Source organism: Leptonychotes weddellii, chromosome 5 (genome assembly GCF_054177405.1).
Source record: "Leptonychotes weddellii isolate Sample4059 chromosome 5, ASM5417740v2, whole genome shotgun sequence".
NCBI lineage: Eukaryota > Metazoa > Chordata > Mammalia > Carnivora > Phocidae > Leptonychotes > Leptonychotes weddellii.
The window spans coordinates 36,097,260-36,109,579 of NC_138373.1; the positions used below are offsets into that span (position 1 = coordinate 36,097,260).

Consider the following 12,320-nt stretch of genomic DNA (forward strand, 5'->3'; position numbering starts at 1 on the left):
GAGGGTTTCTTTCTGGGCTTTCTGTTCACCTCCCCTCGTCCGTCTGTCTGTTTTTATGCCAGTACCACGTGGTTTGGTTACTGTAGCTTTTGTAGTAGGTTTGAAATGAGGAAGTGTGAGTCCTCCAGTTTCTCCTTCTTGTCTTCAGGTTGATTTTGGCTATTTGGGGTCCATTGAGATTCCACATGAATTTTAGGATGGGTTTTCTATATCTGAAAAAGTTTGAGATTTTGGTAGGGATGGCACTGAATCTGTAGATGGCGTTGGGTCCTGCTGACATTTTAACAGTATGATGTCCTCCAATCCACAAACATGGGGTGGGTTTCCATTTGTTCATGTCTTGAATTCCTTTCAGCGGTATTAGGTAGTGTTTGTTGTGCAGGCTTTCCCTCCTTGGTTAAGTTAATTCCTACGTATTCTTCTTTGAGCGATTTTTTTTTTTTTTTAAAGATTTTATTTATTTATTTGAGAGAGAGAATGAGATAGAGAGAGCATGAGAGGGGGGAGGGTCAGAGGGAGAAGCAGACCCCCCGCTGAGCAGGGAGCCCGATGCGGGACTCGATCCAGGGACTCCAGGATCATGACCTGAGCCGAAGGCAGTCGCTTAACCAACTGAGCCACCCAGGCGCCCTCTTTGAGCGATTTTAAACAGAATTGTTTTCATCGTTTCCTTTTGAGATTGTTCATTGTTCCTGTTTTTTTTTTTAAGATTTTATTTATTTATTTGACAGAGACACAGTGAGAGAGGGAACACAGCAGGGGGAGTGGGAGAGGGAGAAGCAGGCTTCCCGCTGAGCAGGGAGCCTGATGCGGGGCTTGATCCCAGGACCCGGGGATCATGACTGAGCTGAAGGCAGACGCTTAATGACTGAGCCACCCAGGCGCCCCGTTCATTGTTCCTGTTAGAAATGCAGCTGATTTTATGACTTTGCGTCCTCTACATTGCTGAATTCATCTGTTAGTAAAGCAGCTTTTTTGTGGAATCTTTAGAGCAAGATAATAATGTCTGCAGAGGTCATTTTACTTCTTATCTCCAATTTGGATGCTTTTTATCCTTTTGTTATCTAAATGCTCAGGCTAGGAGGTGCAGTACTGTGTTTACTAGAAGTGATGATAGTGGGCATCCTTGTCTTGTTCCAGACCGTAGAGGAAGAGCTCTCAGCTCGCACAGCTGACCGTGAGGTTAGCTGTGGGCTTGTTGTATATGACCCTCACTGTAGTGAGGTGGTTTCCTCCAGGACCCAGTCCGGTGAGTGTTTTGCGATGGGAGGGTGTTGATTCTGTATGATGCATCTGCTGAGATGCGTCTGTTCGTTCTGTTAGTGTGATGTGTCATCCTTGGTGAAGTGCGTGTGTTGAACCATCCCTGAATCTACAAGCACCTAGTGGCACAGCATTATTATTAAAATGTGTTTTACTCTAAGTTGCATAGTTGTATTGCAGGACACTTGGAAAAGAGAAAGCCAATGAATAATCACCTATAATTTCTCTGTCCAGTTTTGATTTCTTTCTTTCTGGTCATTTTTTTCCTCAACATTGTTTAATGTAGACCGTGTTGTTACGTGGTCACGTTATTATTGGTAATGGTTGGGCAGTGTTCCAGGTGGTGAGACTTCTGTCATGCGGTTTGCAAGGGAGGAGGAGTAAGCAAGGTAAACATGCATTGTAAGGTTCACGTCGCGGTCATTTATTTGCCTTCAAAACAACCACAGGGGGTTGGCACTACTCATTTTCGCACTTGGAGATGCAGAAGTAACTTGTCCAGGTCGTGAGAGCCGCTGTCTGAGCTGGGATCTGTGACTTTAAAGGCCAGGCTTTTCCCACTGCACATGCTCACCCCTCCGTACATCATCCATCGGTTTCTTGCAGGTCTGATGTCCCTTGTATAGATGTGTGGTGATGCCAACAATGGGGTGTAAGCTTGGAGGGGTTCACGGCAGTTAGTGCAGGAACCATGTTTTCGAACATACTCAGTGCCAGGTCCGGGCTGAGTGCCTTGTGTTTGTCATCTCCGTTGGCCTTCATTCCAACCCGCCCGGTATGCGTGATCACGTGCACGTCTCATTGTGCTCCTGTTTTGTTTGTTCCTGGGTAATTGGGTGTTTCCAGTTTTTGCTGTGTTCAGTAGTCTCCTTGCACTGTGTCTTACTGCTTAGAAGGATTGCTTCCCGATGGACACTCGGGTTGTCCTGGGCATCCCTCCACCACAAACGGCCACCAGTGGGAACAGGAGGGATTTGTTAGCGTGTGTGTCCAGACACAGAATGCCTCCCTGACTGCAGGGTGTGCAGGTTTGGCTAAGCTCCCTCGAGGGATGCCTGTTCAGTAGCTGGACATAAGGGTTATACCCCCACGTGTCTGCTGGTACCTGATGCTGCTCATTTGCACACATGTGGTCACGGACATGTCCTAGTTTACATTTCTTTGTTCATTAATGAGATTAGACAGCTTATGGCGTTCCCACAAGGTTTTGGCCTTTCTTTGCTGTGGATGCCTGTTCTCCTCCTTTACCTATTTTCCCACTGGGTTCTTGTCCTTTTCTGTTGATTTGCAGAAGCTCATGTTCTTCTGGACATTAATTCCTTTATGCACATCATGCTTTGTAAACATCTTTTCTAGAAGTTCTGTTATCTGTTTATTAATGTTTCCCATACTGTTCTTTGTTGAACAGAAAATTTTAATTTTGTAGTTATCAAATTCATTGTTTTTGGCCTAATGTTTTATGTTGTTGACAGTTTTTATTTAAGGAATCCTTCTTAATAAGACCACAAGAATATTCTGCCACATTTTCTTTTATTAACTTTAGAGTTTTACATTTCACAGTTCTTTAATCCATCCGTGGTTTCTCTCCATGCAGTGGGGGAAATGGTCCAGGTCTAGTTTGTTTTTCTCTCTCTAGTGAGTCTGCCTTCTGTTTCAACATCTAAGCGTTGGAGTCAGAGACTCTTGTGGGAGATGATTGAGGGCCGTGAGTTTGCGTGGTAGCTGTGCCATGTTTGTGTGCCCTCTTCCCACCACTGTGTAAGCAGGGAGGGATTATCCGTGAATGCCAAGAACCCCAAACCAGGAAGGGGCACCTGGCGTTCACTCATTCACCTGCTTGCTGAATGTTGCGTGACTATGGGCCCTTCTCCTGCAACCAGTTGTCCTGTCCACAGAGAGCATGCAATCTCTAATGGACGTGCACTGATCGCAGGGTCAGCTCTCCTGGCAACTATCTGTCTCCTCCAGGAATTTCCTTTCCTTCCTTCCTCTGCGAATGAAGGCCCCCATGGAGGGCCTTCTTTTTTTTTTTTGGAGAGAGCGCGTGAGTGGGGTTGTGGGGGACGGGCAGATGGAGAGAGAGAGAATCTCAAGCAGACTCCATGTCCAGTGTGGAGCCTGACGCGGGGCTCGATCTCGAACCCCGAGGTCATGACCTGAGCTGAAATCAAGAGTCAGACGCTTCACCGACTGAGCCACCCAGGGGCCCCCGTGGAGCCTCCATCTTAATGAAGATACAGAACATTGTCGTCACCCCCAAAAGTTCCTTGTACTCCTTGGTGGTCATTCCCCTGCCCCCAGCCGCAAGCACTGATCTGCTTTCCATGGCAGTGATTAGCTTTGCTTGTTCTAGAGTTGTTTTTGTTTTTTGTTTTTTTTTAAGATTTTATTTATTTGACAGAGAGAGACACAGCGAGAGAGGGAACACAAGCAGGGGGAGTGGGGGAGGGAGAAGCAGGCTTCCCGCCGAGCAGGGAGCCCGATGTGGGGCTCGATCCCAGGACCCTGGGATCATGACCTGAGCTGAAGGCAGACGCTTAACGACTGAGCCACCCAGCACCCCTGTTCTAGAGTTTTGTATAAGTGGAATCATACAATATATTCTTTTGCATGATTGACTTTTCTTGGTCAGCATGGGTTGAGATTCATTTGCTGTGCATCTTGGCAGTTAATGGACATACCATGGTTTGGGAATCATTCACCTGCTGGGGGCACTGGGGGCTGTTATGGTAGAAGCTGTGCTGTGTTCTCTTGTGCAGGTGTAGCTGATGTGTATTTGGGTCAATGCCTGAGAGCAGAGCACCAGTTCAGGGGCAGGCGTGCTGGTGCAGCAGATAAGCGGTGAGGAGGGTGGTGGCGGGTGGGTTCTACTTTGTGTGTGTACGCTGTCTTCACATACATGGATCAGATGCACTTCGTGTGTTTTACCAGAACGTCACTTGTTCTGCAGGTAGAAAAAGGTGTAAGCAGAGTGCATCGTGCGTCAGATCACCTGTGGTAGACGGAGGTGAGGAGGAAGAGAGACAGGAGGGTCAGGACGTAGAGTGGAGCTGGGAGTGAAGCTATGGCAGGAAACTTGTCCGTGAAGCCCCAGGGCTTGTTAGGAAGGACGCGTTCCGGATCTGGCTTTCCATTTCCTTGCAGCTAGCTCGAGGGGAAGCCTCAACATTTGAACAGTGCCTGTAAGGGATTCCGTTGCTGAGGTTTCTAACGGTACTAACCTCAGAAAGGGGTGTATTCCCAGCGTTTTCGTATGTGTCTGTTGCAAAGCTCATGCTGGGTGGCAGGGTCTAGTCCTGTGTCATGCCATGAGGCTGAGGCCGAGGCCTGGGACGCAGTTTTAACTAAGAGGTGGTGGCTCGCAGAGTGAGCGGGAGGGGAGCCTGCTGCTGCTTGTGCAGCTTCCTGGCTCTGGAGGGACCCGTGGCAGACATAACGCACCCGCGCTGCCCCCAAGCCTGCCATGAGTTTGCATCTTCTTGTGGACACGGTTGCGCCTACCAGGGCTGCACCCTGCTCGTTGATGCCGTGAAATGTCCATAAATGTGCACGGACGGAGCCGTGCTAAGATGCGTAATTCACCATGACTGAAATTGAGCCTTCTCAGCATCCGCTATTTTCCTGTTTGTGAAATGGAATCAGTGTTAACCAGAAAATGAGTAGGATGTGTGTCACACGGAAAATGTCTCTTTCCTCCAGATGAAACCTGCCTGGTATTTTCTAAGTTTCCATCTAACAGTAAATCAACTCAAGATTTTATTTTACTGATTTTAATTAAAGTCATGGCATAAAAAATGTAATAATTGACAGTGTGCCGTTTGGGGTAATTAAAATGGAGCAGTTTTTGAAACAAAAGGTCTTTTAATGCCTTTACAATTAATGGGGGAAAATGGAAAGGGTTTTTCTTTTTCGTTGTTAATTAATCCTCCCAAACCTTCAAAGTGTATCTATCAGCACTGTAAATTATTTTATTTTATTTTATTTTTTTTACTGTAAATTATTTTAACTAGTTCAGAAATGAGGGAAATCAAGATTTAACAGTTACGGTTAGGCAACAAGAATTATGAAGGGATGTAGAAAAACCAGCACGTTTCACTGTTCCTTGTTGGGCTTTCCCCGGAGCCTCTGTGGGGTCTGCGATGAGTAAATGGCTCCGTCTGGCGCTGAGCGCGAGGGACTGGCGCACTGTGGCCTTGGGCTGCCCAGCAAAGGTGCTTGCCTAGTGCGCGTCTCCCACTGCTGTGGAGGCTCTGGGTGACGCCGGCCTCCAGTTATGTGGTACTCACTGCAGACGCTAGGCAAACGTGGCTTTGTGGGGTCTGCGTCCTGGAGGAATTTCACAGTGCTGACTAGTCAGATATTTTCACTCTTCTTCTCTGCTGCTTCCATGGTTTTCATCCTCAGAGTCGTTCAGCATCAAGAGATGAGGTCAGTGTTCAACGTTTATCTCCTTCCGTGATTCTGATGTCCTCACCCCCTGAGCACATTCAGGTGTTCGTGGTGCAGCTGTGGGGCACGGCTAACTTTATCCAGATGGTCCAGAAGACCCTCAGGCGGGTTTGTTTGAATTTATTCCAGATAAAGTTCTCTAGATGCCGCGGTAGTGTGGAGCTGTTGATGATGTTTTGTCATCGACAAAGGGCAAGTCAGTGCGTTGGTGGTGGTTCCTTCTTCCGCAGATGGGTCGGATCATGCTGTTGTCTTGAGTGTGTCATCTCCAACAGGGGGGTACTAGAAGAATTAAAGGTAGATAATCAGGGGCACCTGGGTGGCTCAGTCGTTAAGCGTCTGCCTTCGGCTCAGGTCATGATCCCGGGGTCCTCGGATCGAGCCCCGCATGGGGCTCCCTGCTCGGCGGGAAGCCTGCTTTTCCCTCTCCAACTCCCCCTGCATGTGTTCCTGCTCTCGCTGTCTCTCTCTCTGTCAAATAAATAAATAAATAAAATCTTAAAAAAAAAAAGAGGTAGATAATCAGTTTCAGGAAATTATCACTTCTGAGATGTCTTTTGTAGAAATGTTAAATCAGCAGTGGCTGTTGACCACTTTGCTGCATGTATATTTTTGTCTTGAGACTTGGAGAATTATGTCGGGGGGGATGAGCCACGTTGGGCTTTGCAGTCTGTTGCTTGGATGCACCTGAGTGCTGAGCAGCAGTTGGGGGGGTTAGTATCCTAGCGGAGACTTTGGGAGCAGACTACAGGAAACGGAATAGGTAGGATGGGAGAAAATTAAAACTTACTGAGAAATCCCGAGAAATTGAATATAACATTTACGTACTATGCTATGGTTTATGCTAGGTTTGGCCACTGCCCGTGCATCTCAAACCCAGTTTGCTAGTTTTGCCTCCTGATTGGTTGAAGGTACATCCCTGTGATGGGTCAGCAGCGTGTAAGACAGCGGGAGGCCTGGTGTGATCTTAACTTGTGTTATTAACATACGTATTTGCACACGGAGTAAAGCTGCCTGATGGTGTGAGGAAAGGAGCAGTGGGCTGGGGCCCTTTGCGGTTGTGAAGGTCAACTCCAAGGACTCCGCCTAACTCAGGACTGTGGGGGCCTAAGGCTGGTCAAGCACACACTGGCCTGGCGCATCAGGGAGCGGCATTGCTCCGTACATACTCAGCATCGATGGCGCTCTGACTCCTTTCTACTTTCTGAGAAAAAGAGGTGAGAATAAGGAGTTGTTCGTGTTTAGGCCTTACTTGAGCTTGTGTTTGTAGACTTTTTCCAACTTACTGGTGATTTCTGCCACAGTGAACATTGAGCAAAGGTTGTGCGTTGCTTGCTAGGTCCTGGGTGTGCTGCCTAGACCACAGTCACAGAAGGAGCCCTCCGTCCGTGCTGGTAGGGACTTGTTAACCTCCTGTCGTGCTTCCCATGTCGTTTCGCTAACTCATTGTTTCCTCTCTGAGTTTTCTCTTAGATTTTGCAATCTTAATTTTATGTGTTTAAAGCTCTCTTTTCCCTTGTTTCTTCCGTTGTCTTCATTCATACTTAGCCCTGAATAGAGGATAAACACTTTGTTCCAGTTCATTCTTTCGCATTATATTTAAATATGTGACTTATTCAGAATTTATGATGCACACCTGGATTATTTTTATCCAGATTGCCATTTAGTTAGTCTACTGTCACTTGGTAAATATTGTTATATTTTCCCTTCCTTTGTCATGCTTGCCTTTCATATTGAGATTTTTGTGTACTTGGACCTGTTTCTAGATATTCTGATCTTTTGTACTGTTCTTTGATTTGAATGTTTCTGTCCAGCCTTATTGTTTTTAAATTGCTGTAACTGTCAGCAATGATAAGATTTAGTGCCAACCTCATTATTGTCCCTGCTCCAGTAGAGTATTTCTTAATAATCTCAGTGGGGCGGAGCTAGTCATTACTCATTTTTCTTCCTACTTAAAATATTTTTTATGATCACATGTTTCAATTTTGGATGCTTTTTAAGCTCATAACATCCTATATTGAGACATCCTGAATTTGGCCTCTGGGACAGAAAAAAGAATAGTAGAAACACGGGTGAAGCCTGAATAAAGTCTGTAGTTTAAAATGCCAGGGGGTACATTGTGTAGCGGTAATAATGAGTCTAAGAAACGTTGACGTGTGCACCACACTTACTGTGGGCATTATTTTGCAGTGTATGTGCAAATACTGCATCCTTATCTCATATACCTGAAACTATGTTCTGTGTGAATTGTATCTCAATTAAAAAAATAAATTTTAAGGGGAAAATTAAGAACTTTTGATAATTAGACTTTTTTAAGAAGTTAACGTTAGGTACAGTTGGGTAAAGGACATATGGGGACTGGACTGTTTTTGCAACTCTCCTGCAAGTCTAGAATTAATTTAAAATAAAAAATTTAGGGCGCCTGGGTGGCTCAGTTGGTTAAGCGACTGCCTTCAGCTCAGGTCACGATCCTGGAGTCCCTGGATCGAGTCCCGCATCGGGCTCCCTGCTCGGCGGGGAGTCTGCTTCTCCCTCTGACCCTAACCCCTCTCATGTGCTCTCTCTCAAATAAATAAATAATCTTAAATAAAATAAAATAAAAAATTTAAAAGATGATGTTGAAATTCTCTGTTACTCATTTATATATCCAAGAAGCATTTCTTGAACGCCAATTTTATGCAAAGCAGTATCTAAAATAATTTGTTGGGGTACCTGGGTGGCTCAGTCAGTTAAGTGTCCGAGTTGACTTTGGCTCAGGTCATAATCTCAGGGTCACGGGATCCTCAGGGTCCTGGGATTGAGCCCCACTTCCAGCTCTGTGCTTAGCAGAGAGTCTGCATCTCTCCCCCTCCTCCTGCGTTCGTGCTCTCTCTCTCTTTGAAGATTGATTGATTTATTTAAACCAACTGAGCCACCCAGGCACTCCTAGCCAAAGCTTTTAAATGCATACTAATCACTTACTTACCCCTTATTCTAAATTGCCTAAACCCAAACTTCTCATTCAGAAAGCACAAACCCTTAGCATAATCCCCTCCAGCTCCATCCATGTTGATGCAAATGGTAGGTATTCATCCTTTCTGATGGCTGAGTAATATTCCCTTGTGTATATGAACCACATCTTCTTTATCCATTCATTTGTTGAAGGGCATCTCGGCTCCTTCCACGGTTTGGCTATTGTGGTCACTGCTGCTGGGAAAACTGGGAGGAAATCAGAGGGAGACAAACCCTGAGAGACTCGTGACTCGGGAAAACAAACTGAGGGTTACAGAAGGGAGGGGATGGATGAGGTAACTGGGTGATGGGCATTAAGGAGGGCACGTGATATGATGAGCACTGGGTGTTATACACAACTGATGAATTGTTGAACACTACATCTGAAACTGATGATGTGTACTATATGTTGGCTAATTGAGTTTAAATAAAAAAGAAAGAAAGAAAGAAAACACAAACCCTTCCGTGGAGCTGTTCTCTCCCCAGGCTGTGATGGTTCCCTTGTTCTAGGGAGAACTGGTCCTTCATCCATGCGTGCTGCTGGTCATCCTGTCCCTGTGGAAGGGGCCCCCTGAGTCTGCCCCGTGGCCTTCTGTGTATAACCCCTCCGTCCCCAAGGATGGCACAGCTGCCTTCCACTGACCCCATACGCCACCAGTAAAGAGAAAACAGCTCTTCTGGGTCTCTACTGCATGTTGTACAGCTGTTTGCGTGCCTTCTGGGTGGTACACGTCAGTGGGGGGGGTGAAGTCCTTCCAGGAGTAATGCGATGTGTGCCATTCTTGTTAAAACAAAACAGCAAACTGGGACTGGAAAGGAATTTCCTTAGCAGCATCGTATTGTAATTGTGTTTATTTATATTTGATAAAACACCCCCTTCAGCAGGTGTCAGGTTTAATGGTGAACTATTACAAGAATCCTTTGCAAAGTCTGCAACGAGGGTACCCACATTACCACCTGGCAGTGCTGTGCTGCAGGTCCGGGTGAGAGGTTAGCACGGTTCCTCGGGAGCTGTAGGAACCACCAGCCAGAAAATAATATATAAAATAAAATCCCCTTTTCAAAAGAAACAGAAAATACGCAGTACCTAGGGAAAAAAATCACAAAAAGCATGCAAGAATTTTAGGGAGAAAAATTATAAAACTTTGTTAAAGACATAGAAGATATAAATGAACAGATGTACCAAGTTCATCAGAGGAAAGACTTAGTATTGTAATGATATTTATTCTCAAATTAATCAAAATTTCAACCTTTTTCATGGATCTTGGCAAACTGGTTTTAAAATTATTATGGATGAATAAATGAGCAGGAAGAGCCAAGATGAGTTTGAGAAGAAAGGGGGGCCTGCCCATGACGGGCACACTGGTGTCGAAGGCTTGCCGACATCGCTGCAGGGGTGGTGGATGGAGGCTGCTTTTGAACAATAGAGGGACAGGCGCAGGCCTGACGAGGGCACGGTGGAAGGAGGTCTGCACCCTGCCCCTGCTCTCTGAGCTGCCCAGTTCTCTCTCTTAACCCTCCTGCATCCACCTCTAGAACTTATGCAAGTACAGACATGATCCTAGAATGTTTTTGAGAAACTACCATTTTATACCATGATTTTATTTACCACCTTTTTCCTTTTTCTTTTTAAATTGAGGTATAATATATAAATAACAGATTAGCTTCAGGTGCTCAACATGATTCAGTATCTGTATATACAGCCGACCCTTGAACCACATGGGTTTGAACTACAAGGATCCACTTATAAACGAGTTTTTTTTTTTTTTAAGCTGGGATAGTACTGTAAATGTATTTTCTCATAAGATTCTTAGTAACACTTTCCTTTTTCTGCCCTATTGTAAGAAGATAGTATGTAGTCCATTGAACATGCAGAATATGAGTGAATTGACTGTTTATGTTATCAGTTAGGCTTCTGGTCAGCAATGGGCTATTAGTAGTTATATTTTGGGAAGTCAGAAGTTATATGTGGATTTTTGACTGTGCTGGGGTCGGCGCCCTTAACCTCATGTTGTTCAAGGGTCAACTGTACTGTGACCACAGTACCTCTAGTTCACATTCATCACCTTGCATAGTTAGAAAAAACATTTTTTTTCCTGTGATGAGGACTTTTAAGATCTACCTCTTGGCAACTTTTGAATATGCAATACAGTATTGTTAACTATAAGCACATGCATTTTACCCCCATGACCTTTATTTTGTGGCTGAGAGTTGATACCTTTGACCCATTTCATCCCCCACCGCAACTTCCCACCTCTGGCCACCACCAGTCTGTTCTCTGTGAGCTTGAGGTGTGTGTGTGTGTGTTGGGTGTGCATGTGCACGTGCGTGTGCATGCGTGTGTGTGGTGTATGTTGGGTGTGCACGTGTGTGCGTGTGGTGCATGTGCGCGCCTGTGCATGGTGTACGTGTGCATGTGCATGGGTGGGTGTGGTGGGTGTGTGCGTGTGTGTGGTGTGCATGGGGGGTGTGTGGTTTTTGCCTTACATTACCCTGGTGATTAGTGGTGTTCAGCATCTGTTTGTATACCTGCTGGCCATCTTTATGTCGTTTTTGGAAGTGTCGGTTCAGATGTTTCACCATTTTTTTTTTTTTTAAAGCTTTTATTTATTTGAGAGAGAGTGAAAGGGAGAGAGATCACAGAGGCAGAGGGAGAAGCAGACTCACCGATGAGCAGGGAGCCCGATGCAGGACTCAATCCCAGGACCCTGGGATCATGATCTGAGCCCGAAGGCAGACGCTTCACCGACTGCACCCCTCAGACACCCCTTGCCATTTTTTTTAAAGATTTTATTTATTTATTTGACAGAGACGCAGCAAGAGAGGGAACACAAGCAGGGGGAGTGGGAGAGGGAGAAGCAGGCTTCCCGCGGAGCAGGGTGCTGATGCGGGGGGCTTGATCCCAGGACCCCGGGATCATGACCTGAGCCAAAGGCAGATGCTTAAAGACTGAGCCACCCCCCCCCCCGCCATTTTATAATTGGATTGTTTGTCTCTTTGTTACTGAGTTGTATGTTCTTTATATGTGTTGGATGTTAGCCGTTATACCCTAATTTTTTTAAACAATATATCTTAGAGCTTACATTATCCTAACATCTACAACACTGCTTCATTTTTTAATGATTCTACAATAATTCTTTGTATGGCTGTATTACAATTTAGCCAGTCCCCTAAGATTCATGTTTAGATCCTTTCTGATCTTGTTGGCAACAATGCTAACATGGATTTCCTGTCTTGTATACGTGTTATTTCACACATGTCTACCTGTAGGATGAATTTCCAGACGTGGTGGCTCCCAGGTGAACATGTTTCTGCTCAGTAGATGTTTGCCTTGCAGGGTGGTGTTCCTTTAGTGTCCCCAGTGAGGCGCTGCCCACCAAGCCTCGTCTGTCAGTGCAGCATCTTCATGAACACGACAGATACAGAAGGTTCTCTTGTGTTTTTTTCTTAGTAGTTAGGCTTTTTTTTTTTTTTTTTTAAAGATTTTATATATTCATTTGAGACATAAAGATACAAAGAGAGAGAGCATGAGCAGGGGAGAGGCAGAGGCAGAAGCAGGCTCCCTGCTGAGCAGGAAGCCCGAAGTGGGACTCGATCCCAGGACCCTGAGATCATGA

The 12,320-nt window shown here is 45.5% G+C and overlaps 1 protein-coding gene across 13 annotated transcripts in view; it reads left to right on the top strand.

The window, feature by feature from the left end:
- ZMYND11 (zinc finger MYND-type containing 11) overlaps window positions 1-12,320 on the top strand; it is a 130,634-nt gene that overhangs the window by 67,838 nt on the left and 50,476 nt on the right. The gene's annotated exons all lie outside the window — the stretch shown is intronic.